This window comes from Hoplias malabaricus, chromosome 15 (genome assembly GCF_029633855.1).
Source record: "Hoplias malabaricus isolate fHopMal1 chromosome 15, fHopMal1.hap1, whole genome shotgun sequence".
Lineage (NCBI taxonomy): Eukaryota > Metazoa > Chordata > Actinopteri > Characiformes > Erythrinidae > Hoplias > Hoplias malabaricus.
This window is the reverse complement of record NC_089814.1, coordinates 23,101,733-23,124,121: the sequence shown is the minus strand read 5'-3', so window position 1 is coordinate 23,124,121 and position 22,389 is coordinate 23,101,733. Positions and strand designations below refer to the sequence as shown.

General features: G+C 53.9%; 34 non-coding genes across 34 annotated transcripts; 8 read left to right on the top strand and 26 right to left on the bottom strand.

The window, feature by feature from the left end:
- Nucleotides 1-388: 388 nt before the first annotated feature.
- On the top strand, nt 389-461 carry trnaa-agc (transfer RNA alanine (anticodon AGC)). Its single transcript has one exon. It is a non-coding gene; the product is annotated as a tRNA-Ala (tRNA).
- Nucleotides 462-733: 272 nt separating this feature from the next.
- trnav-aac (transfer RNA valine (anticodon AAC)) lies at nt 734-806 on the bottom strand. Its single transcript has one exon. It is a non-coding gene; the product is annotated as a tRNA-Val (tRNA).
- A 794-nt stretch (nt 807-1,600) lies between these two features.
- Nucleotides 1,601-1,673, top strand: trnaa-agc (transfer RNA alanine (anticodon AGC)). Its single transcript has one exon. It is a non-coding gene; the product is annotated as a tRNA-Ala (tRNA).
- An 81-nt stretch (nt 1,674-1,754) lies between these two features.
- trnai-aau (transfer RNA isoleucine (anticodon AAU)) lies at nt 1,755-1,828 on the bottom strand. Its single transcript has one exon. It is a non-coding gene; the product is annotated as a tRNA-Ile (tRNA).
- A 117-nt stretch (nt 1,829-1,945) lies between these two features.
- trnav-aac (transfer RNA valine (anticodon AAC)) lies at nt 1,946-2,018 on the bottom strand. The gene has a single exon. It is a non-coding gene; the product is annotated as a tRNA-Val (tRNA).
- Nucleotides 2,019-2,812: 794 nt separating this feature from the next.
- On the top strand, nt 2,813-2,885 carry trnaa-agc (transfer RNA alanine (anticodon AGC)). Its single transcript has one exon. It is a non-coding gene; the product is annotated as a tRNA-Ala (tRNA).
- Nucleotides 2,886-2,966: 81 nt separating this feature from the next.
- Nucleotides 2,967-3,040, bottom strand: trnai-aau (transfer RNA isoleucine (anticodon AAU)). Its single transcript has one exon. It is a non-coding gene; the product is annotated as a tRNA-Ile (tRNA).
- A 117-nt stretch (nt 3,041-3,157) lies between these two features.
- On the bottom strand, nt 3,158-3,230 carry trnav-aac (transfer RNA valine (anticodon AAC)). Its single transcript has one exon. It is a non-coding gene; the product is annotated as a tRNA-Val (tRNA).
- A 794-nt stretch (nt 3,231-4,024) lies between these two features.
- On the top strand, nt 4,025-4,097 carry trnaa-agc (transfer RNA alanine (anticodon AGC)). The gene has a single exon. It is a non-coding gene; the product is annotated as a tRNA-Ala (tRNA).
- An 81-nt stretch (nt 4,098-4,178) lies between these two features.
- trnai-aau (transfer RNA isoleucine (anticodon AAU)) lies at nt 4,179-4,252 on the bottom strand. Its single transcript has one exon. It is a non-coding gene; the product is annotated as a tRNA-Ile (tRNA).
- Nucleotides 4,253-4,369: 117 nt separating this feature from the next.
- Nucleotides 4,370-4,442, bottom strand: trnav-aac (transfer RNA valine (anticodon AAC)). The gene has a single exon. It is a non-coding gene; the product is annotated as a tRNA-Val (tRNA).
- A 1,139-nt stretch (nt 4,443-5,581) lies between these two features.
- trnav-aac (transfer RNA valine (anticodon AAC)) lies at nt 5,582-5,654 on the bottom strand. The gene has a single exon. It is a non-coding gene; the product is annotated as a tRNA-Val (tRNA).
- A 794-nt stretch (nt 5,655-6,448) lies between these two features.
- On the top strand, nt 6,449-6,521 carry trnaa-agc (transfer RNA alanine (anticodon AGC)). Its single transcript has one exon. It is a non-coding gene; the product is annotated as a tRNA-Ala (tRNA).
- An 81-nt stretch (nt 6,522-6,602) lies between these two features.
- On the bottom strand, nt 6,603-6,676 carry trnai-aau (transfer RNA isoleucine (anticodon AAU)). The gene has a single exon. It is a non-coding gene; the product is annotated as a tRNA-Ile (tRNA).
- A 117-nt stretch (nt 6,677-6,793) lies between these two features.
- trnav-aac (transfer RNA valine (anticodon AAC)) lies at nt 6,794-6,866 on the bottom strand. Its single transcript has one exon. It is a non-coding gene; the product is annotated as a tRNA-Val (tRNA).
- A 794-nt stretch (nt 6,867-7,660) lies between these two features.
- Nucleotides 7,661-7,733, top strand: trnaa-agc (transfer RNA alanine (anticodon AGC)). Its single transcript has one exon. It is a non-coding gene; the product is annotated as a tRNA-Ala (tRNA).
- An 81-nt stretch (nt 7,734-7,814) lies between these two features.
- trnai-aau (transfer RNA isoleucine (anticodon AAU)) lies at nt 7,815-7,888 on the bottom strand. The gene has a single exon. It is a non-coding gene; the product is annotated as a tRNA-Ile (tRNA).
- A 117-nt stretch (nt 7,889-8,005) lies between these two features.
- On the bottom strand, nt 8,006-8,078 carry trnav-aac (transfer RNA valine (anticodon AAC)). The gene has a single exon. It is a non-coding gene; the product is annotated as a tRNA-Val (tRNA).
- Nucleotides 8,079-9,026: 948 nt separating this feature from the next.
- Nucleotides 9,027-9,100, bottom strand: trnai-aau (transfer RNA isoleucine (anticodon AAU)). The gene has a single exon. It is a non-coding gene; the product is annotated as a tRNA-Ile (tRNA).
- Nucleotides 9,101-9,217: 117 nt separating this feature from the next.
- On the bottom strand, nt 9,218-9,290 carry trnav-aac (transfer RNA valine (anticodon AAC)). The gene has a single exon. It is a non-coding gene; the product is annotated as a tRNA-Val (tRNA).
- A 948-nt stretch (nt 9,291-10,238) lies between these two features.
- Nucleotides 10,239-10,312, bottom strand: trnai-aau (transfer RNA isoleucine (anticodon AAU)). The gene has a single exon. It is a non-coding gene; the product is annotated as a tRNA-Ile (tRNA).
- A 117-nt stretch (nt 10,313-10,429) lies between these two features.
- On the bottom strand, nt 10,430-10,502 carry trnav-aac (transfer RNA valine (anticodon AAC)). Its single transcript has one exon. It is a non-coding gene; the product is annotated as a tRNA-Val (tRNA).
- A 1,139-nt stretch (nt 10,503-11,641) lies between these two features.
- trnav-gac (transfer RNA valine (anticodon GAC)) lies at nt 11,642-11,714 on the bottom strand. Its single transcript has one exon. It is a non-coding gene; the product is annotated as a tRNA-Val (tRNA).
- A 948-nt stretch (nt 11,715-12,662) lies between these two features.
- trnai-aau (transfer RNA isoleucine (anticodon AAU)) lies at nt 12,663-12,736 on the bottom strand. Its single transcript has one exon. It is a non-coding gene; the product is annotated as a tRNA-Ile (tRNA).
- Nucleotides 12,737-12,853: 117 nt separating this feature from the next.
- trnav-aac (transfer RNA valine (anticodon AAC)) lies at nt 12,854-12,926 on the bottom strand. The gene has a single exon. It is a non-coding gene; the product is annotated as a tRNA-Val (tRNA).
- A 1,139-nt stretch (nt 12,927-14,065) lies between these two features.
- Nucleotides 14,066-14,138, bottom strand: trnav-aac (transfer RNA valine (anticodon AAC)). Its single transcript has one exon. It is a non-coding gene; the product is annotated as a tRNA-Val (tRNA).
- A 1,139-nt stretch (nt 14,139-15,277) lies between these two features.
- On the bottom strand, nt 15,278-15,350 carry trnav-aac (transfer RNA valine (anticodon AAC)). Its single transcript has one exon. It is a non-coding gene; the product is annotated as a tRNA-Val (tRNA).
- Nucleotides 15,351-16,144: 794 nt separating this feature from the next.
- trnaa-agc (transfer RNA alanine (anticodon AGC)) lies at nt 16,145-16,217 on the top strand. Its single transcript has one exon. It is a non-coding gene; the product is annotated as a tRNA-Ala (tRNA).
- A 272-nt stretch (nt 16,218-16,489) lies between these two features.
- Nucleotides 16,490-16,562, bottom strand: trnav-aac (transfer RNA valine (anticodon AAC)). Its single transcript has one exon. It is a non-coding gene; the product is annotated as a tRNA-Val (tRNA).
- A 794-nt stretch (nt 16,563-17,356) lies between these two features.
- Nucleotides 17,357-17,429, top strand: trnaa-agc (transfer RNA alanine (anticodon AGC)). Its single transcript has one exon. It is a non-coding gene; the product is annotated as a tRNA-Ala (tRNA).
- Nucleotides 17,430-17,701: 272 nt separating this feature from the next.
- trnav-aac (transfer RNA valine (anticodon AAC)) lies at nt 17,702-17,774 on the bottom strand. Its single transcript has one exon. It is a non-coding gene; the product is annotated as a tRNA-Val (tRNA).
- A 1,139-nt stretch (nt 17,775-18,913) lies between these two features.
- On the bottom strand, nt 18,914-18,986 carry trnav-gac (transfer RNA valine (anticodon GAC)). Its single transcript has one exon. It is a non-coding gene; the product is annotated as a tRNA-Val (tRNA).
- A 1,139-nt stretch (nt 18,987-20,125) lies between these two features.
- Nucleotides 20,126-20,198, bottom strand: trnav-aac (transfer RNA valine (anticodon AAC)). The gene has a single exon. It is a non-coding gene; the product is annotated as a tRNA-Val (tRNA).
- A 1,139-nt stretch (nt 20,199-21,337) lies between these two features.
- Nucleotides 21,338-21,410, bottom strand: trnav-aac (transfer RNA valine (anticodon AAC)). Its single transcript has one exon. It is a non-coding gene; the product is annotated as a tRNA-Val (tRNA).
- Nucleotides 21,411-22,389: the final 979 nt, after the last annotated feature.

Below are 22,389 nucleotides of genomic sequence, written 5' to 3'. Positions count from 1 at the left end.
TGTGCATGGGCTTGTCTGTGGTAGCAACTGAAGTTCAGAGGGTGGTGAGCTACATCGCCCCTCCTGGTCCCAACATGGAACAGCGCACTCAGTAAGATCACTTCAACTTAAGCAGCCCTGAAGGGCACAGAGACGTTGCCTATGACCGCACTTTAAGGCATCTTGATTGAGCCATGGACCTTTAAAGCATTCAGCTGCGCCTCGTCCGGATGAGCTATCCATCGTCCAAGGCCTTGCGCTTGCGCGTGCCAGCTGGCGCGTGCCAGCTGGCGCGTACGCCGACCATGCTCTGTGTCGTTAGCCCTGTACCATGTGAGCCAAGAAGTCCCTGGGCTTTGGAGACGGGTATGTCTTTGGCATCAAATGATACGAGCGCAGCAAAGGAAAAGGGGAATTAGCTCAAATGGTAGAGCGCTCGCTTAGCATGCGAGAGGTAGCGGGATCGATGCCCGCATTCTCCAGCAAGAGCTTTTATCCAAGGTCCACGCAAAGAGACTGACAGAGGCCACGGCGCTTGCTGGGTTAACGTGAAAAAGCTGTTTTGGCCCGTACGGGGATCGAACCTGCGACCTTGGCGTTATTAGCACCACGCTCTAACCAACTGAGCTAACCGGCCTCGGGGACCGAGTGCCCGTCAAGCAGGAACGACAAAGGAGCTCCCAGTGACGACGATCGATGTACATGCAAGAAAAATGTTTCTCTCGGGCCGTGAAAAACAGAAGAGGAGCTCTCGTGTTTCTGCCCGGTTTCGAACCGGGGACCTTTCGCGTGTTAGGCGAACGTGATAACCACTACACTACAGAAACCAGCTACACTCCTCGAGGCCACCTTGAGATTCCACAGGCCACATGGGACCAGTACAGCTTGACTTTGGACTGACGTACTGATCAATTCTTTACATGGTGAAATACACCTGCACTTTACCGTGAGCCAGGACCCTGCGTCTTGGAGACTTGGCCGTACCGAAATCAGCCACTTTGCCCGTGGCGCAGTGGCCCTTTCTTTGATTTTCCAGCGAGGCGCTGAACACATTACTCCGACAGCAGTCACAATCGCAGGGCAGTTTTCCAATCCGACCGCATGGACTTTGTCCAGAAGCTCCCCCCTCGTTAGAGCAGAGGAGACCGACTTCCCACGTGAAAGGCAGATCTGCTCCCCACGAAACTAATGAAAATGGCTTGATGGCCTGTGTCATACGCTGCTGGACTTTTAGCTTGAGTCTAAGCTGTGCATGGGCTTGTCTGTGGTAGCAACTGAAGTTCAGAGGGTGGTGAGCTACATCGCCCCTCCTGGTCCCAACATGGAACAGCGCACTCAGTAAGATCACTTCAACTTAAGCAGCCCTGAAGGGCACAGAGACGTTGCCTATGACCGCACTTTAAGGCATCTTGATTGAGCCATGGACCTTTAAAGCATTCAGCTGCGCCTCGTCCGGATGAGCTATCCATCGTCCAAGGCCTTGCGCTTGCGCGTGCCAGCTGGCGCGTACGCCGACCATGCTCTGTGTCGTTAGCCCTGTACCATGTGAGCCAAGAAGTCCCTGGGCTTTGGAGACGGGTATGTCTTTGGCATCAAATGATACGAGCGCAGCAAAGGAAAAGGGGAATTAGCTCAAATGGTAGAGCGCTCGCTTAGCATGCGAGAGGTAGCGGGATCGATGCCCGCATTCTCCAGCAAGAGCTTTTATCCAAGGTCCACGCAAAGAGACTGACAGAGGCCACGGCGCTTGCTGGGTTAACGTGAAAAAGCTGTTTTGGCCCGTACGGGGATCGAACCCGCGACCTTGGCGTTATTAGCACCACGCTCTAACCAACTGAGCTAACCGGCCTCGGGGACCGAGCGCCCGTCAAGCAGGAACGACAAAGGAGCTCCCAGTGACGACGATCGATGTACATGCAAGAAAAATGTTTCTCTCGGGCCGTGAAAAACAGAAGAGGAGCTCTCGTGTTTCTGCCCGGTTTCGAACCGGGGACCTTTCGCGTGTTAGGCGAACGTGATAACCACTACACTACAGAAACCAGCTACACTCCTCGAGGCCACCTTGAGATTCCACAGGCCACATGGGACCAGTACAGCTTGACTTTGGACTGACGTACTGATCAATTCTTTACATGGTGAAATACACCTGCACTTTACCGTGAGCCAGGACCCTGCGTCTTGGAGACTTGGCCGTACCGAAATCAGCCACTTTGCCCGTGGCGCAGTGGCCCTTTCTTTGATTTTCCAGCGAGGCGCTGAACACATTACTCCGACAGCAGTCACAATCGCAGGGCAGTTTTCCAATCCGACCGCATGGACTTTGTCCAGAAGCTCCCCCCTCGTTAGAGCAGAGGAGACCGACTTCCCACGTGAAAGGCAGATCTGCTCCCCACGAAACTAATGAAAATGGCTTGATGGCCTGTGTCATACGCTGCTGGACTTTTAGCTTGAGTCTAAGCTGTGCATGGGCTTGTCTGTGGTAGCAACTGAAGTTCAGAGGGTGGTGAGCTACATCGCCCCTCCTGGTCCCAACATGGAACAGCGCACTCAGTAAGATCACTTCAACTTAAGCAGCCCTGAAGGGCACAGAGACGTTGCCTATGACCGCACTTTAAGGCATCTTGATTGAGCCATGGACCTTTAAAGCATTCAGCTGCGCCTCGTCCGGATGAGCTATCCATCGTCCAAGGCCTTGCGCTTGCGCGTGCCAGCTGGCGCGTACGCCGACCATGCTCTGTGTCGTTAGCCCTGTACCATGTGAGCCAAGAAGTCCCTGGGCTTTGGAGACGGGTATGTCTTTGGCATCAAATGATACGAGCGCAGCAAAGGAAAAGGGGAATTAGCTCAAATGGTAGAGCGCTCGCTTAGCATGCGAGAGGTAGCGGGATCGATGCCCGCATTCTCCAGCAAGAGCTTTTATCCAAGGTCCACGCAAAGAGACTGACAGAGGCCACGGCGCTTGCTGGGTTAACGTGAAAAAGCTGTTTTGGCCCGTACGGGGATCGAACCCGCGACCTTGGCGTTATTAGCACCACGCTCTAACCAACTGAGCTAACCGGCCTCGGGGACCGAGCGCCCGTCAAGCAGGAACGACAAAGGAGCTCCCAGTGACGACGATCGATGTACATGCAAGAAAAATGTTTCTCTCGGGCCGTGAAAAACAGAAGAGGAGCTCTCGTGTTTCTGCCCGGTTTCGAACCGGGGACCTTTCGCGTGTTAGGCGAACGTGATAACCACTACACTACAGAAACCAGCTACACTCCTCGAGGCCACCTTGAGATTCCACAGGCCACATGGGACCAGTACAGCTTGACTTTGGACTGACGTACTGATCAATTCTTTACATGGTGAAATACACCTGCACTTTACCGTGAGCCAGGACCCTGCGTCTTGGAGACTTGGCCGTACCGAAATCAGCCACTTTGCCCGTGGCGCAGTGGCCCTTTCTTTGATTTTCCAGCGAGGCGCTGAACACATTACTCCGACAGCAGTCACAATCGCAGGGCAGTTTTCCAATCCGACCGCATGGACTTTGTCCAGAAGCTCCCCCCTCGTTAGAGCAGAGGAGACCGACTTCCCACGTGAAAGGCAGATCTGCTCCCCACGAAACTAATGAAAATGGCTTGATGGCCTGTGTCATACGCTGCTGGACTTTTAGCTTGAGTCTAAGCTGTGCATGGGCTTGTCTGTGGTAGCAACTGAAGTTCAGAGGGTGGTGAGCTACATCGCCCCTCCTGGTCCCAACATGGAACAGCGCACTCAGTAAGATCACTTCAACTTAAGCAGCCCTGAAGGGCACAGAGACGTTGCCTATGACCGCACTTTAAGGCATCTTGATTGAGCCATGGACCTTTAAAGCATTCAGCTGCGCCTCGTCCGGATGAGCTATCCATCGTCCAAGGCCTTGCGCTTGCGCGTGCCAGCTGGCGCGTACGCCGACCATGCTCTGTGTCGTTAGCCCTGTACCATGTGAGCCAAGAAGTCCCTGGGCTTTGGAGACGGGTATGTCTTTGGCATCAAATGATACGAGCGCAGCAAAGGAAAAGGGGAATTAGCTCAAATGGTAGAGCGCTCGCTTAGCATGCGAGAGGTAGCGGGATCGATGCCCGCATTCTCCAGCAAGAGCTTTTATCCAAGGTCCACGCAAAGAGACTGACAGAGGCCACGGCGCTTGCTGGGTTAACGTGAAAAAGCTGTTTTGGCCCGTACGGGGATCGAACCCGCGACCTTGGCGTTATTAGCACCACGCTCTAACCAACTGAGCTAACCGGCCTCGGGGACCAAGCGCCCGTCAAGCAGGAACGACAAAGGAGCTCCCAGTGACGACGATCGATGTACATGCAAGAAAAATGTTTCTCTCGGGCCGTGAAAAACAGAAGAGGAGCTCTCGTGTTTCTGCCCGGTTTCGAACCGGGGACCTTTCGCGTGTTAGGCGAACGTGATAACCACTACACTACAGAAACCAGTTACACTCCTCGAGGCCACCTTGAGATTCCACAGGCCACATGGGACCAGTACAGCTTGACTTTGGACTGACGTACTGATCAATTCTTTACATGGTGAAATACACCTGCACTTTACCGTGAGCCAGGACCCTGCGTCTTGGAGACTTGGCCGTACCGAAATCAGCCACTTTGCCCGTGGCGCAGTGGCCCTTTCTTTGATTTTCCAGCGAGGCGCTGAACACATTACTCCGACAGCAGTCACAATCGCAGGGCAGTTTTCCAATCCGACCGCATGGACTTTGTCCAGAAGCTCCCCCCTCGTTAGGGCAGAGGAGACCGACTTCCCACGTGAAAGGCAGATCTGCTCCCCACGAAACTAATGAAAATGGCTTGATGGCCTGTGTCATACGCTGCTGGACTTTTAGCTTGAGTCTAAGCTGTGCATGGGCTTGTCTGTGGTAGCAACTGAAGTTCAGAGGGTGGTGAGCTACATCGCCCCTCCTGGTCCCAACATGGAACAGCGCACTCAGTAAGATCACTTCAACTTAAGCAGCCCTGAAGGGCACAGAGACGTTGCCTATGACCGCACTTTAAGGCATCTTGATTGAGCCATGGACCTTTAAAGCATTCAGCTGCGCCTCGTCCGGATGAGCTATCCATCGTCCAAGGCCTTGCGCTTGCGCGTGCCAGCTGGCGCGTACGCCGACCATGCTCTGTGTCGTTAGCCCTGTACCATGTGAGCCAAGAAGTCCCTGGGCTTTGGAGACGGGTATGTCTTTGGCATCAAATTATACGAGCGCAGCAAAGGAAAAGGGGACTTAGCTCAAATGGTAGAGCGCTCGCTTAGCATGCGAGAGGTAGCGGGATCGATGCCCGCATTCTCCAGCAAGAGCTTTTATCCAAGGTCCACGCAAAAAGACTGACAGAGGCCACGGCGCTTGCTGGGTTAACGTGAAAAAGCTGTTTTGGCCCGTACGGGGATCGAACCCGCGACCTTGGCGTTATTAGCACCACGCTCTAACCAACTGACCTAACCGGCCTCGGGGACCGAGCGCCCGTCAAGCAGGAACGACAAAGGAGCTCCCAGTGACGACGATCGATGTACATGCAAGAAAAATGTTTCTCTCGGGCCGTGAAAAACAGAAGAGGAGCTCTCGTGTTTCTGCCCGGTTTCGAACCGGGGACCTTTCGCGTGTTAGGCGAACGTGATAACCACTACACTACAGAAACCAGCTACACTCCTCGAGGCCACCTTGAGATTCCACAGGCCACATGGGACCAGTACAGCTTGACTTTGGACTGACGTACTGATCAATTCTTTACATGGTGAAATACACCTGCACTTTACCGTGAGCCAGGACCCTGCGTCTTGGAGACTTGGCCGTACCGAAATCAGCCACTTTGCCCGTGGCGCAGTGGCCCTTTCTTTGATTTTCCAGCGAGGCGCTGAACACATTACTCCGACAGCAGTCACAATCGCAGGGCAGTTTTCCAATCCGACCGCATGGACTTTGTCCAGAAGCTCCCCCCTCGTTAGAGCAGAGGAGACCGACTTCCCACGTGAAAGGCAGATCTGCTCCCCACGAAACTAATGAAAATGGCTTGATGGCCTGTGTCATACGCTGCTGGACTTTTAGCTTGAGTCTAAGCTGTGCATGGGCTTGTCTGTGGTAGCAACTGAAGTTCAGAGGGTGGTGAGCTACATCGCCCCTCCTGGTCCCAACATGGAACAGCGCACTCAGTAAGATCACTTCAACTTAAGCAGCCCTGAAGGGCACAGAGACGTTGCCTATGACCGCACTTTAAGGCATCTTGATTGAGCCATGGACCTTTAAAGCATTCAGCTGCGCCTCGTCCGGATGAGCTATCCATCGTCCAAGGCCTTGCGCTTGCGCGTGCCAGCTGGCGCGTACGCCGACCATGCTCTGTGTCGTTAGCCCTGTACCATGTGAGCCAAGAAGTCCCTGGGCTTTGGAGACGGGTATGTCTTTGGCATCAAATGATACGAGCGCAGCAAAGGAAAAGGGGAATTAGCTCAAATGGTAGAGCGCTCGCTTAGCATGCGAGAGGTAGCGGGATCGATGCCCGCATTCTCCAGCAAGAGCTTTTATCCAAGGTCCACGCAAAGAGACTGACAGAGGCCACGGCGCTTGCTGGGTTAACGTGAAAAAGCTGTTTTGGCCCGTACGGGGATCGAACCCGCGACCTTGGCGTTATTAGCACCACGCTCTAACCAACTGAGCTAACCGGCCTCGGGGACCGAGCGCCCGTCAAGCAGGAACGACAAAGGAGCTCCCAGTGACGACGATCGATGTACATGCAAGAAAAATGTTTCTCTCGGGCCGTGAAAAACAGAAGAGGAGCTCTCGTGTTTCTGCCCGGTTTCGAACCGGGGACCTTTCGCGTGTTAGGCGAACGTGATAACCACTACACTACAGAAACCAGCTACACTCCTCGAGGCCACCTTGAGATTCCACAGGCCACATGGGACCAGTACAGCTTGACTTTGGACTGACGTACTGATCAATTCTTTACATGGTGAAATACACCTGCACTTTACCGTGAGCCAGGACCCTGCGTCTTGGAGACTTGGCCGTACCGAAATCAGCCACTTTGCCCGTGGCGCAGTGGCCCTTTCTTTGATTTTCCAGCGAGGCGCTGAACACATTACTCCGACAGCAGTCACAATCGCAGGGCAGTTTTCCAATCCGACCGCATGGACTTTGTCCAGAAGCTCCCCCCTCGTTAGAGCAGAGGAGACCGACTTCCCACGTGAAAGGCAGATCTGCTCCCCACGAAACTAATGAAAATGGCTTGATGGCCTGTGTCATACGCTGCTGGACTTTTAGCTTGAGTCTAAGCTGTGCATGGGCTTGTCTGTGGTAGCAACTGAAGTTCAGAGGGTGGTGAGCTACATCGCCCCTCCTGGTCCCAACATGGAACAGCGCACTCAGTAAGATCACTTCAACTTAAGCAGCCCTGAAGGGCACAGAGACGTTGCCTATGACCGCACTTTAAGGCATCTTGATTGAGCCATGGACCTTTAAAGCATTCAGCTGCGCCTCGTCCGGATGAGCTATCCATCGTCCAAGGCCTTGCGCTTGCGCGTGCCAGCTGGCGCGTACGCCGACCATGCTCTGTGTCGTTAGCCCTGTACCATGTGAGCCAAGAAGTCCCTGGGCTTTGGAGACGGGTATGTCTTTGGCATCAAATGATACGAGCGCAGCAAAGGAAAAGGGGAATTAGCTCAAATGGTAGAGCGCTCGCTTAGCATGCGAGAGGTAGCGGGATCGATGCCCGCATTCTCCAGCAAGAGCTTTTATCCAAGGTCCACGCAAAGAGACTGACAGAGGCCACGGCGCTTGCTGGGTTAACGTGAAAAAGCTGTTTTGGCCCGTACGGGGATCGAACCCGCGACCTTGGCGTTATTAGCACCACGCTCTAACCAACTGAGCTAACCGGCCTCGGGGACCGAGCGCCCGTCAAGCAGGAACGACAAAGGAGCTCCCAGTGACGACGATCGATGTACATGCAAGAAAAATGTTTCTCTCGGGCCGTGAAAAACAGAAGAGGAGCTCTCGTGTTTCTGCCCGGTTTCGAACCGGGGACCTTTCGCGTGTTAGGCGAACGTGATAACCACTACACTACAGAAACCAGCTACACTCCTCGAGGCCACCTTGAGATTCCACAGGCCACATGGGACCAGTACAGCTTGACTTTGGACTGACGTACTGATCAATTCTTTACATGGTGAAATACACCTGCACTTTACCGTGAGCCAGGACCCTGCGTCTTGGAGACTTGGCCGTACCGAAATCAGCCACTTTGCCCGTGGCGCAGTGGCCCTTTCTTTGATTTTCCAGCGAGGCGCTGAACACATTACTCCGACAGCAGTCACAATCGCAGGGCAGTTTTCCAATCCGACCGCATGGACTTTGTCCAGAAGCTCCCCCCTCGTTAGGACAGAGGAGACCGACTTCCCACGTGAAAGGCAGATCTGCTCCCCACGAAACTAATGAAAATGGCTTGATGGCCTGTGTCATACGCTGCTGGACTTTTAGCTTGAGTCTAAGCTGTGCATGGGCTTGTCTGTGGTAGCAACTGAAGTTCAGAGGGTGGTGAGCTACATCGCCCCTCCTGGTCCCAACATGGAACAGCGCACTCAGTAAGATCACTTCAACTTAAGCAGCCCTGAAGGGCACAGAGACGTTGCCTATGACCGCACTTTAAGGCATCTTGATTGAGCCATGGACCTTTAAAGCATTCAGCTGCGCCTCGTCCGGATGAGCTATCCATCGTCCAAGGCCTTGCGCTTGCGCGTGCCAGCTGGCGCGTACGCCGACCATGCTCTGTGTCGTTAGCCCTGTACCATGTGAGCCAAGAAGTCCCTGGGCTTTGGAGACGGGTATGTCTTTGGCATCAAATGATACGAGCGCAGCAAAGGAAAAGGGGAATTAGCTCAAATGGTAGCGCGCTCGCTTAGCATGCGAGAGGTAGCAGGATCGATGCCCGCATTCTCCAGCAAGAGCTTTTATCCAAGGTCCACGCAAAGAGACTGACAGAGGCCACGGCGCTTGCTGGGTTAACGTGAAAAAGCTGTTTTGGCCCGTACGGGGATCGAACCCGCGACCTTGGCGTTATTAGCACCACGCTCTAACCAACTGAGCTAACCGGCCTCGGGGACCGAGCGCCCGTCAAGCAGGAACGACAAAGGAGCTCCCAGTGACGACGATCGATGTACATGCAAGAAAAATGTTTCTCTCGGGCCGTGAAAAACAGAAGAGGAGCTCTCGTGTTTCTGCCCGGTTTCGAACCGGGGACCTTTCGCGTGTTAGGCGAACGTGATAACCACTACACTACAGAAACCAGCTACACTCCTCGAGGCCACCTTGAGATTCCACAGGCCACATGGGACCAGTACAGCTTGACTTTGGACTGACGTACTGATCAATTCTTTACATGGTGAAATACACCTGCACTTTACCGTGAGCCAGGACCCTGCGTCTTGGAGACTTGGCCGTACCGAAATCAGCCACTTTGCCCGTGGCGCAGTGGCCCTTTCTTTGATTTTCCAGCGAGGCGCTGAACACATTACTCCGACAGCAGTCACAATCGCAGGGCAGTTTTCCAATCCGACCGCATGGACTTTGTCCAGAAGCTCCCCCCTCGTTAGGACAGAGGAGACCGACTTCCCACGTGAAAGGCAGATCTGCTCCCCACGAAACTAATGAAAATGGCTTGATGGCCTGTGTCATACGCTGCTGGACTTTTAGCTTGAGTCTAAGCTGTGCATGGGCTTGTCTGTGGTAGCAACTGAAGTTCAGAGGGTGGTGAGCTACATCGCCCCTCCTGGTCCCAACATGGAACAGCGCACTCAGTAAGATCACTTCAACTTAAGCAGCCCTGAAGGGCACAGAGACGTTGCCTATGACCGCACTTTAAGGCATCTTGATTGAGCCATGGACCTTTAAAGCATTCAGCTGCGCCTCGTCCGGATGAGCTATCCATCGTCCAAGGCCTTGCGCTTGCGCGTGCCAGCTGGCGCGTACGCCGACCATGCTCTGTGTCGTTAGCCCTGTACCATGTGAGCCAAGAAGTCCCTGGGCTTTGGAGACGGGTATGTCTTTGGCATCAAATGATACGAGCGCAGCAAAGGAAAAGGGGAATTAGCTCAAATGGTAGCGCGCTCGCTTAGCATGCGAGAGGTAGCAGGATCGATGCCCGCATTCTCCAGCAAGAGCTTTTATCCAAGGTCCACGCAAAGAGACTGACAGAGGCCACGGCGCTTGCTGGGTTAACGTGAAAAAGCTGTTTTGGCCCGTACGGGGATCGAACCCGCGACCTTGGCGTTATTAGCACCACGCTCTAACCAACTGAGCTAACCGGCCTCGGGGACCAAGCGCCCGTCAAGCAGGAACGACAAAGGAGCTCCCAGTGACGACGATCGATGTACATGCAAGAAAAATGTTTCTCTCGGGCCGTGAAAAACAGAAGAGGAGCTCTCGTGTTTCTGCCCGGTTTCGAACCGGGGACCTTTCGCGTGTTAGGCGAACGTGATAACCACTACACTACAGAAACCAGTTACACTCCTTGAGGCCACCTTGAGATTCCACAGGCCACATGGGACCAGTACAGCTTGACTTTGGACTGACGTACTGATCAATTCTTTACATGGTGAAATACACCTGCACTTTACCGTGAGCCAGGACCCTGCGTCTTGGAGACTTGGCCGTACCGAAATCAGCCACTTTGCCCGTGGCGCAGTGGCCCTTTCTTTGATTTTCCAGCGAGGCGCTGAACACATTACTCCGACAGCAGTCACAATCGCAGGGCAGTTTTCCAATCCGACCGCATGGACTTTGTCCAGAAGCTCCCCCCTCGTTAGGGCAGAGGAGACCGACTTCCCACGTGAAAGGCAGATCTGCTCCCCACGAAACTAATGAAAATGGCTTGATGGCCTGTGTCATACGCTGCTGGACTTTTAGCTTGAGTCTAAGCTGTGCATGGGCTTGTCTGTGGTAGCAACTGAAGTTCAGAGGGTGGTGAGCTACATCGCCCCTCCTGGTCCCAACATGGAACAGCGCACTCAGTAAGATCACTTCAACTTAAGCAGCCCTGAAGGGCACAGAGACGTTGCCTATGACCGCACTTTAAGGCATCTTGATTGAGCCATGGACCTTTAAAGCATTCAGCTGCGCCTCGTCCGGATGAGCTATCCATCGTCCAAGGCCTTGCGCTTGCGCGTGCCAGCTGGCGCGTACGCCGACCATGCTCTGTGTCGTTAGCCCTGTACCATGTGAGCCAAGAAGTCCCTGGGCTTTGGAGACGGGTATGTCTTTGGCATCAAATTATACGAGCGCAGCAAAGGAAAAGGGGACTTAGCTCAAATGGTAGAGCGCTCGCTTAGCATGCGAGAGGTAGCGGGATCGATGCCCGCATTCTCCAGCAAGAGCTTTTATCCAAGGTCCACGCAAAAAGACTGACAGAGGCCACGGCGCTTGCTGGGTTAACGTGAAAAAGCTGTTTTGGCCCGTACGGGGATCGAACCCGCGACCTTGGCGTTATTAGCACCACGCTCTAACCAACTGACCTAACCGGCCTCGGGGACCGAGTGCCCGTCAAGCAGGAACGACAAAGGAGCTCCCAGTGACGACGATCGATGTACATGCAAGAAAAATGTTTCTCTCGGGCCGTGAAAAACAGAAGAGGAGCTCTCGTGTTTCTGCCCGGTTTCGAACCGGGGACCTTTCGCGTGTCAGGCGAACGTGATAACCACTACACTACAGAAACCAGCTACACTCCTTGAGGCCACCTTGAGATTCCACAGGCCACATGGGACCAGTACAGCTTGACTTTGGACTGACGTACTGATCAATTCTTTACATGGTGAAATACACCTGCACTTTACCGTGAGCCAGGACCCTGCGTCTTGGAGACTTGGCCGTACCGAAATCAGCCACTTTGCCCGTGGCGCAGTGGCCCTTTCTTTGATTTTCCAGCGAGGCGCTGAACACATTACTCCGACAGCAGTCACAATCGCAGGGCAGTTTTCCAATCCGACCGCATGGACTTTGTCCAGAAGCTCCCCCCTCGTTAGGGCAGAGGAGACCGACTTCCCACGTGAAAGGCAGATCTGCTCCCCACGAAACTAATGAAAATGGCTTGATGGCCTGTGTCATACGCTGCTGGACTTTTAGCTTGAGTCTAAGCTGTGCATGGGCTTGTCTGTGGTAGCAACTGAAGTTCAGAGGGTGGTGAGCTACATCGCCCCTCCTGGTCCCAACATGGAACAGCGCACTCAGTAAGATCACTTCAACTTAAGCAGCCCTGAAGGGCACAGAGACGTTGCCTATGACCGCACTTTAAGGCATCTTGATTGAGCCATGGACCTTTAAAGCATTCAGCTGCGCCTCGTCCGGATGAGCTATCCATCGTCCAAGGCCTTGCGCTTGCGCGTGCCAGCTGGCGCGTACGCCGACCATGCTCTGTGTCGTTAGCCCTGTACCATGTGAGCCAAGAAGTCCCTGGGCTTTGGAGACGGGTATGTCTTTGGCATCAAATGATACGAGCGCAGCAAAGGAAAAGGGGAATTAGCTCAAATGGTAGCGCGCTCGCTTAGCATGCGAGAGGTAGCAGGATCGATGCCCGCATTCTCCAGCAAGAGCTTTTATCCAAGGTCCACGCAAAGAGACTGACAGAGGCCACGGCGCTTGCTGGGTTAACGTGAAAAAGCTGTTTTGGCCCGTACGGGGATCGAACCCGCGACCTTGGCGTTATTAGCACCACGCTCTAACCAACTGAGCTAACCGGCCTCGGAGACCAAGCGCCCGTCAAGCAGGAACGACAAAGGAGCTCCCAGTGACGACGATCGATGTACATGCAAGAAAAATGTTTCTCTCGGGCCGTGAAAAACAGAAGAGGAGCTCTCGTGTTTCTGCCCGGTTTCGAACCGGGGACCTTTCGCGTGTTAGGCGAACGTGATAACCACTACACTACAGAAACCAGCTACACTCCTTGAGGCCACCTTGAGATTCCACAGGCCACATGGGACCAGTACAGCTTGACTTTGGACTGACGTACTGATCAATTCTTTACATGGTGAAATACACCTGCACTTTACCGTGAGCCAGGACCCTGCGTCTTGGAGACTTGGCCGTACCGAAATCAGCCACTTTGCCCGTGGCGCAGTGGCCCTTTCTTTGATTTTCCAGCGAGGCGCTGAACACATTACTCCGATAGCAGTCACAATCGCAGGGCAGTTTTCCAATCCGACCGCATGGACTTTGTCCAGAAGCTCCCCCCTCGTTAGGGCAGAGGAGACCGACTTCCCACGTGAAAGGCAGATCTGCTCCCCACGAAACTAATGAAAATGGCTTGATGGCCTGTGTCATACGCTGCTGGACTTTTAGCTTGAGTCTAAGCTGTGCATGGGCTTGTCTGTGGTAGCAACTGAAGTTCAGAGGGTGGTGAGCTACATCGCCCCTCCTGGTCCCAACATGGAACAGCGCACTCAGTAAGATCACTTCAACTTAAGCAGCCCTGAAGGGCACAGAGACGTTGCCTATGACCGCACTTTAAGGCATCTTGATTGAGCCATGGACCTTTAAAGCATTCAGCTGCGCCTCGTCCGGATGAGCTATCCATCGTCCAAGGCCTTGCGCTTGCGCGTGCCAGCTGGCGCGTACGCCGACCATGCTCTGTGTCGTTAGCCCTGTACCATGTGAGCCAAGAAGTCCCTGGGCTTTGGAGACGGGTATGTCTTTGGCATCAAATGATACGAGCGCAGCAAAGGAAAAGGGGACTTAGCTCAAATGGTAGAGCGCTCGCTTAGCATGCGAGAGGTAGTGGGATCGATGCCCGCATTCTCCAGCAAGAGCTTTTATCCAAGGTCCACGCAAAGAGACTGACAGAGGCCACGGCGCTTGCTGGGTTAACGTGAAAAAGCTGTTTTGGCCCGTACGGGGATCGAACCCGCGACCTTGGCGTTATTAGCACCACGCTCTAACCAACTGACCTAACCGGCCTCGGGGACCGAGTGCCCGTCAAGCAGGAATGACAAAGGAGCTCCCAGTGACGACGATCGATGTACATGCAAGAAAAATGTTTCTCTCGGGCCGTGAAAAACAGAAGAGGAGCTCTCGTGTTTCTGCCCGGTTTCGAACCGGGGACCTTTCGCGTGTTAGGCGAACGTGATAACCACTACACTACAGAAACCAGCTACACTCCTTGAGGCCACCTTGAGATTCCACAGGCCACATGGGACCAGTACAGCTTGACTTTGGACTGACGTACTGATCAATTCTTTACATGGTGAAATACACCTGCACTTTACCGTGAGCCAGGACCCTGCGTCTTGGAGACTTGGCCGTACCGAAATCAGCCACTTTGCCCGTGGCGCAGTGGCCCTTTCTTTGATTTTCCAGCGAGGCGCTGAACACATTACTCCGACAGCAGTCACAATCGCAGGGCAGTTTTCCAATCCGACCGCATGGACTTTGTCCAGAAGCTCCCCCCTCGTTAGGGCAGAGGAGACCGACTTCCCACGTGAAAGGCAGATCTGCTCCCCACGAAACTAATGAAAATGGCTTGATGGCCTGTGTCATACGCTGCTGGACTTTTAGCTTGAGTCTAAGCTGTGCATGGGCTTGTCTGTGGTAGCAACTGAAGTTCAGAGGGTGGTGAGCTACATCGCCCCTCCTGGTCCCAACATGGAACAGCGCACTCAGTAAGATCACTTCAACTTAAGCAGCCCTGAAGGGCACAGAGACGTTGCCTATGACCGCACTTTAAGGCATCTTGATTGAGCCATGGACCTTTAAAGCATTCAGCTGCGCCTCGTCCGGATGAGCTATCCATCGTCCAAGGCCTTGCGCTTGCGCGTGCCAGCTGGCGCGTACGCCGACCATGCTCTGTGTCGTTAGCCCTGTACCATGTGAGCCAAGAAGTCCCTGGGCTTTGGAGACGGGTATGTCTTTGGCATCAAATGATACGAGCGCAGCAAAGGAAAAGGGGAATTAGCTCAAATGGTAGCGCGCTCGCTTAGCATGCGAGAGGTAGCAGGATCGATGCCCGCATTCTCCAGCAAGAGCTTTTATCCAAGGTCCACGCAAAGAGACTGACAGAGGCCACGGCGCTTGCTGGGTTAACGTGAAAAAGCTGTTTTGGCCCGTACGGGGATCGAACCCGCGACCTTGGCGTTATTAGCACCACGCTCTAACCAACTGAGCTAACCGGCCTCGGGGACCAAGCGCCCGTCAAGCAGGAACGACAAAGGAGCTCCCAGTGACGACGATCGATGTACATGCAAGAAAAATGTTTCTCTCGGGCCGTGAAAAACAGAAGAGGAGCTCTCGTGTTTCTGCCCGGTTTCGAACCGGGGACCTTTCGCGTGTTAGGCGAACGTGATAACCACTACACTACAGAAACCAGCTACACTCCTCGAGGCCACTTTGAGATTCCACAGGCCACATGGGACCAGTACAGCTTGACTTTGGACTGACGTACTGATCAATTCTTTACATGGTGAAATACACCTGCACTTTACCGTGAGCCAGGACCCTGCGTCTTGGAGACTTGGCCGTACCGAAATCAGCCACTTTGCCCGTGGCGCAGTGGCCCTTTCTTTGATTTTCCAGCGAGGCGCTGAACACATTACTCCGACAGCAGTCACAATCGCAGGGCAGTTTTCCAATCCGACCGCATGGACTTTGTCCAGAAGCTCCCCCCTCGTTAGGGCAGAGGAGACCGACTTCCCACGTGAAAGGCAGATCTGCTCCCCACGAAACTAATGAAAATGGCTTGATGGCCTGTGTCATACGCTGCTGGACTTTTAGCTTGAGTCTAAGCTGTGCATGGGCTTGTCTGTGGTAGCAACTGAAGTTCAGAGGGTGGTGAGCTACATCGCCCCTCCTGGTCCCAACATGGAACAGCGCACTCAGTAAGATCACTTCAACTTAAGCAGCCCTGAAGGGCACAGAGACGTTGCCTATGACCGCACTTTAAGGCATCTTGATTGAGCCATGGACCTTTAAAGCATTCAGCTGCGCCTCGTCCGGATGAGCTATCCATCGTCCAAGGCCTTGCGCTTGCGCGTGCCAGCTGGCGCGTACGCCGACCATGCTCTGTGTCGTTAGCCCTGTACCATGTGAGCCAAGAAGTCCCTGGGCTTTGGAGACGGGTATGTCTTTGGCATCAAATGATACGAGCGCAGCAAAGGAAAAGGGGAATTAGCTCAAATGGTAGAGCGCTCGCTTAGCATGCGAGAGGTAGCGGGATCGATGCCCGCATTCTCCAGCAAGAGCTTTTATCCAAGGTCCACGCAAAGAGACTGACAGAGGCCACGGCGCTTGCTGGGTTAACGTGAAAAAGCTGTTTTGGCCCGTACGGGGATCGAACCCGCGACCTTGGCGTTATTAGCACCACGCTCTAACCAACTGAGCTAACCGGCCTCGGGGACCGAGCGCCCGTCAAGCAGGAACGACAAAGGAGCTCCCAGTGACGACGATCGATGTACATGCAAGAAAAATGTTTCTCTCGGGCCGTGAAAAACAGAAGAGGAGCTCTCGTGTTTCTGCCCGGTTTCGAACCGGGGACCTTTCGCGTGTTAGGCGAACGTGATAACCACTACACTACAGAAACCAGCTACACTCCTCGAGGCCACCTTGAGATTCCACAGGCCACATGGGACCAGTACAGCTTGACTTTGGACTGACGTACTGATCAATTCTTTACATGGTGAAATACACCTGCACTTTACCGTGAGCCAGGACCCTGCGTCTTGGAGACTTGGCCGTACCGAAATCAGCCACTTTGCCCGTGGCGCAGTGGCCCTTTCTTTGATTTTCCAGCGAGGCGCTGAACACATTACTCCGACAGCAGTCACAATCGCAGGGCAGTTTTCCAATCCGACCGCATGGACTTTGTCCAGAAGCTCCCCCCTCGTTAGGGCAGAGGAGACCGACTTCCCACGTGAAAGGCAGATCTGCTCCCCACGAAACTAATGAAAATGGCTTGATGGCCTGTGTCATACGCTGCTGGACTTTTAGCTTGAGTCTAAGCTGTGCATGGGCTTGTCTGTGGTAGCAACTGAAGTTCAGCGGGTGGTGAGCTACATCGCCCCTCCTGGTCCCAACATGGAACAGCGCACTCAGTAAGATCACTTCAACTTAAGCAGCCCTGAAGGGCACAGAGACGTTGCCTATGACCGCACTTTAAGGCATCTTGATTGAGCCATGGACCTTTAAAGCATTCAGCTGCGCCTCGTCCGGATGAGCTATCCATCGTCCAAGGCCTTGCGCTTGCGCGTGCCAGCTGGCGCGTACGCCGACCATGCTCTGTGTCGTTAGCCCTGTACCATGTGAGCCAAGAAGTCCCTGGGCTTTGGAGACGGGTATGTCTTTGGCATCAAATGATACGAGCGCAGCAAAGGAAAAGGGGAATTAGCTCAAATGGTAGAGCGCTCGCTTAGCATGCGAGAGGTAGCGGGATCGATGCCCGCATTCTCCAGCAAGAGCTTTTATCCAAGGTCCACGCAAAGAGACTGACAGAGGCCACGGCGCTTGCTGGGTTAACGTGAAAAAGTTGTTTTGGCCCGTACGGGGATCGAACCCGCGACCTTGGCGTTATTAGCACCACGCTCTAACCAACTGAGCTAACCGGCCTCGGGGACCGAGCGCCCGTCAAGCAGGAACGACAAAGGAGCTCCCAGTGACGACGATCGATGTACATGCAAGAAAAATGTTTCTCTCGGGCCGTGAAAAGCAGAAGAGGAGCTCTCGTGTTTCTGCCCGGTTTCGAACCGGGGACCTTTCGCGTGTTAGGCGAACGTGATAACCACTACACTACAGAAACCAGTTACACTCCTTGAGGCCACCTTGAGATTCCACAGGCCACATGGGACCAGTACAGCTTGACTTTGGACTGACGTACTGATCAATTCTTTACATGGTGAAATACACCTGCACTTTACCGTGAGCCAGGACCCTGCGTCTTGGAGACTTGGCCGTACCGAAATCAGCCACTTTGCCCGTGGCGCAGTGGCCCTTTCTTTGATTTTCCAGCGAGGCGCTGAACACATTACTCCGACAGCAGTCACAATCGCAGGGCAGTTTTCCAATCCGACCGCATGGACTTTGTCCAGAAGCTCCCCCCTCGTTAGGGCAGAGGAGACCGACTTCCCACGTGAAAGGCAGATCTGCTCCCCACGAAACTAATGAAAATGGCTTGATGGCCTGTGTCATACGCTGCTGGACTTTTAGCTTGAGTCTAAGCTGTGCATGGGCTTGTCTGTGGTAGCAACTGAAGTTCAGAGGGTGGTGAGCTACATCGCCCCTCCTGGTCCCAACATGGAACAGCGCACTCAGTAAGATCACTTCAACTTAAGCAGCCCTGAAGGGCACAGAGACGTTGCCTATGACCGCACTTTAAGGCATCTTGATTGAGCCATGGACCTTTAAAGCATTCAGCTGCGCCTCGTCCGGATGAGCTATCCATCGTCCAAGGCCTTGCGCTTGCGCGTGCCAGCTGGCGCGTACGCCGACCATGCTCTGTGTCGTTAGCCCTGTACCATGTGAGCCAAGAAGTCCCTGGGCTTTGGAGACGGGTATGTCTTTGGCATCAAATTATACGAGCGCAGCAAAGGAAAAGGGGACTTAGCTCAAATGGTAGAGCGCTCGCTTAGCATGCGAGAGGTAGCGGGATCGATGCCCGCATTCTCCAGCAAGAGCTTTTATCCAAGGTCCACGCAAAAAGACTGACAGAGGCCACGGCGCTTGCTGGGTTAACGTGAAAAAGCTGTTTTGGCCCGTACGGGGATCGAACCCGCGACCTTGGCGTTATTAGCACCACGCTCTAACCAACTGACCTAACCGGCCTCGGGGACCGAGTGCCCGTCAAGCAGGAACGACAAAGGAGCTCCCAGTGACGACGATCGATGTACATGCAAGAAAAATGTTTCTCTCGGGCCGTGAAAAACAGAAGAGGAGCTCTCGTGTTTCTGCCCGGTTTCGAACCGGGGACCTTTCGCGTGTCAGGCGAACGTGATAACCACTACACTACAGAAACCAGCTACACTCCTTGAGGCCACCTTGAGATTCCACAGGCCACATGGGACCAGTACAGCTTGACTTTGGACTGACGTACTGATCAATTCTTTACATGGTGAAATACACCTGCACTTTACCGTGAGCCAGGACCCTGCGTCTTGGAGACTTGGCCGTACCGAAATCAGCCACTTTGCCCGTGGCGCAGTGGCCCTTTCTTTGATTTTCCAGCGAGGCGCTGAACACATTACTCCGACAGCAGTCACAATCGCAGGGCAGTTTTCCAATCCGACCGCATGGACTTTGTCCAGAAGCTCCCCCCTCGTTAGGGCAGAGGAGACCGACTTCCCACGTGAAAGGCAGATCTGCTCCCCACGAAACTAATGAAAATGGCTTGATGGCCTGTGTCATACGCTGCTGGACTTTTAGCTTGAGTCTAAGCTGTGCATGGGCTTGTCTGTGGTAGCAACTGAAGTTCAGAGGGTGGTGAGCTACATCGCCCCTCCTGGTCCCAACATGGAACAGCGCACTCAGTAAGATCACTTCAACTTAAGCAGCCCTGAAGGGCACAGAGACGTTGCCTATGACCGCACTTTAAGGCATCTTGATTGAGCCATGGACCTTTAAAGCATTCAGCTGCGCCTCGTCCGGATGAGCTATCCATCGTCCAAGGCCTTGCGCTTGCGCGTGCCAGCTGGCGCGTACGCCGACCATGCTCTGTGTCGTTAGCCCTGTACCATGTGAGCCAAGAAGTCCCTGGGCTTTGGAGACGGGTATGTCTTTGGCATCAAATGATACGAGCGCAGCAAAGGAAAAGGGGAATTAGCTCAAATGGTAGCGCGCTCGCTTAGCATGCGAGAGGTAGCAGGATCGATGCCCGCATTCTCCAGCAAGAGCTTTTATCCAAGGTCCACGCAAAGAGACTGACAGAGGCCACGGCGCTTGCTGGGTTAACGTGAAAAAGCTGTTTTGGCCCGTACGGGGATCGAACCCGCGACCTTGGCGTTATTAGCACCACGCTCTAACCAACTGAGCTAACCGGCCTCGGGGACCAAGCGCCCGTCAAGCAGGAACGACAAAGGAGCTCCCAGTGACGACGATCGATGTACATGCAAGAAAAATGTTTCTCTCGGGCCGTGAAAAACAGAAGAGGAGCTCTCGTGTTTCTGCCCGGTTTCGAACCGGGGACCTTTCGCGTGTTAGGCGAACGTGATAACCACTACACTACAGAAACCAGCTACACTCCTTGAGGCCACCTTGAGATTCCACAGGCCACATGGGACCAGTACAGCTTGACTTTGGACTGACGTACTGATCAATTCTTTACATGGTGAAATACACCTGCACTTTACCGTGAGCCAGGACCCTGCGTCTTGGAGACTTGGCCGTACCGAAATCAGCCACTTTGCCCGTGGCGCAGTGGCCCTTTCTTTGATTTTCCAGCGAGGCGCTGAACACATTACTCCGATAGCAGTCACAATCGCAGGGCAGTTTTCCAATCCGACCGCATGGACTTTGTCCAGAAGCTCCCCCCTCGTTAGGGCAGAGGAGACCGACTTCCCACGTGAAAGGCAGATCTGCTCCCCACGAAACTAATGAAAATGGCTTGATGGCCTGTGTCATACGCTGCTGGACTTTTAGCTTGAGTCTAAGCTGTGCATGGGCTTGTCTGTGGTAGCAACTGAAGTTCAGAGGGTGGTGAGCTACATCGCCCCTCCTGGTCCCAACATGGAACAGCGCACTCAGTAAGATCACTTCAACTTAAGCAGCCCTGAAGGGCACAGAGACGTTGCCTATGACCGCACTTTAAGGCATCTTGATTGAGCCATGGACCTTTAAAGCATTCAGCTGCGCCTCGTCCGGATGAGCTATCCATCGTCCAAGGCCTTGCGCTTGCGCGTGCCAGCTGGCGCGTACGCCGACCATGCTCTGTGTCGTTAGCCCTGTACCATGTGAGCCAAGAAGTCCCTGGGCTTTGGAGACGGGTATGTCTTTGGCATCAAATGATACGAGCGCAGCAAAGGAAAAGGGGACTTAGCTCAAATGGTAGAGCGCTCGCTTAGCATGCGAGAGGTAGTGGGATCGATGCCCGCATTCTCCAGCAAGAGCTTTTATCCAAGGTCCACGCAAAGAGACTGACAGAGGCCACGGCGCTTGCTGGGTTAACGTGAAAAAGCTGTTTTGGCCCGTACGGGGATCGAACCCGCGACCTTGGCGTTATTAGCACCACGCTCTAACCAACTGACCTAACCGGCCTCGGGGACCGAGTGCCCGTCAAGCAGGAATGACAAAGGAGCTCCCAGTGACGACGATCGATGTACATGCAAGAAAAATGTTTCTCTCGGGCCGTGAAAAACAGAAGAGGAGCTCTCGTGTTTCTGCCCGGTTTCGAACCGGGGACCTTTCGCGTGTTAGGCGAACGTGATAACCACTACACTACAGAAACCAGCTACACTCCTTGAGGCCACCTTGAGATTCCACAGGCCACATGGGACCAGTACAGCTTGACTTTGGACTGACGTACTGATCAATTCTTTACATGGTGAAATACACCTGCACTTTACCGTGAGCCAGGACCCTGCGTCTTGGAGACTTGGCCGTACCGAAATCAGCCACTTTGCCCGTGGCGCAGTGGCCCTTTCTTTGATTTTCCAGCGAGGCGCTGAACACATTACTCCGACAGCAGTCACAATCGCAGGGCAGTTTTCCAATCCGACCGCATGGACTTTGTCCAGAAGCTCCCCCCTCGTTAGGGCAGAGGAGACCGACTTCCCACGTGAAAGGCAGATCTGCTCCCCACGAAACTAATGAAAATGGCTTGATGGCCTGTGTCATACGCTGCTGGACTTTTAGCTTGAGTCTAAGCTGTGCATGGGCTTGTCTGTGGTAGCAACTGAAGTTCAGAGGGTGGTGAGCTACATCGCCCCTCCTGGTCCCAACATGGAACAGCGCACTCAGTAAGATCACTTCAACTTAAGCAGCCCTGAAGGGCACAGAGACGTTGCCTATGACCGCACTTTAAGGCATCTTGATTGAGCCATGGACCTTTAAAGCATTCAGCTGCGCCTCGTCCGGATGAGCTATCCATCGTCCAAGGCCTTGCGCTTGCGCGTGCCAGCTGGCGCGTACGCCGACCATGCTCTGTGTCGTTAGCCCTGTACCATGTGAGCCAAGAAGTCCCTGGGCTTTGGAGACGGGTATGTCTTTGGCATCAAATGATACGAGCGCAGCAAAGGAAAAGGGGAATTAGCTCAAATGGTAGCGCGCTCGCTTAGCATGCGAGAGGTAGCAGGATCGATGCCCGCATTCTCCAGCAAGAGCTTTTATCCAAGGTCCACGCAAAGAGACTGACAGAGGCCACGGCGCTTGCTGGGTTAACGTGAAAAAGCTGTTTTGGCCCGTACGGGGATCGAACCCGCGACCTT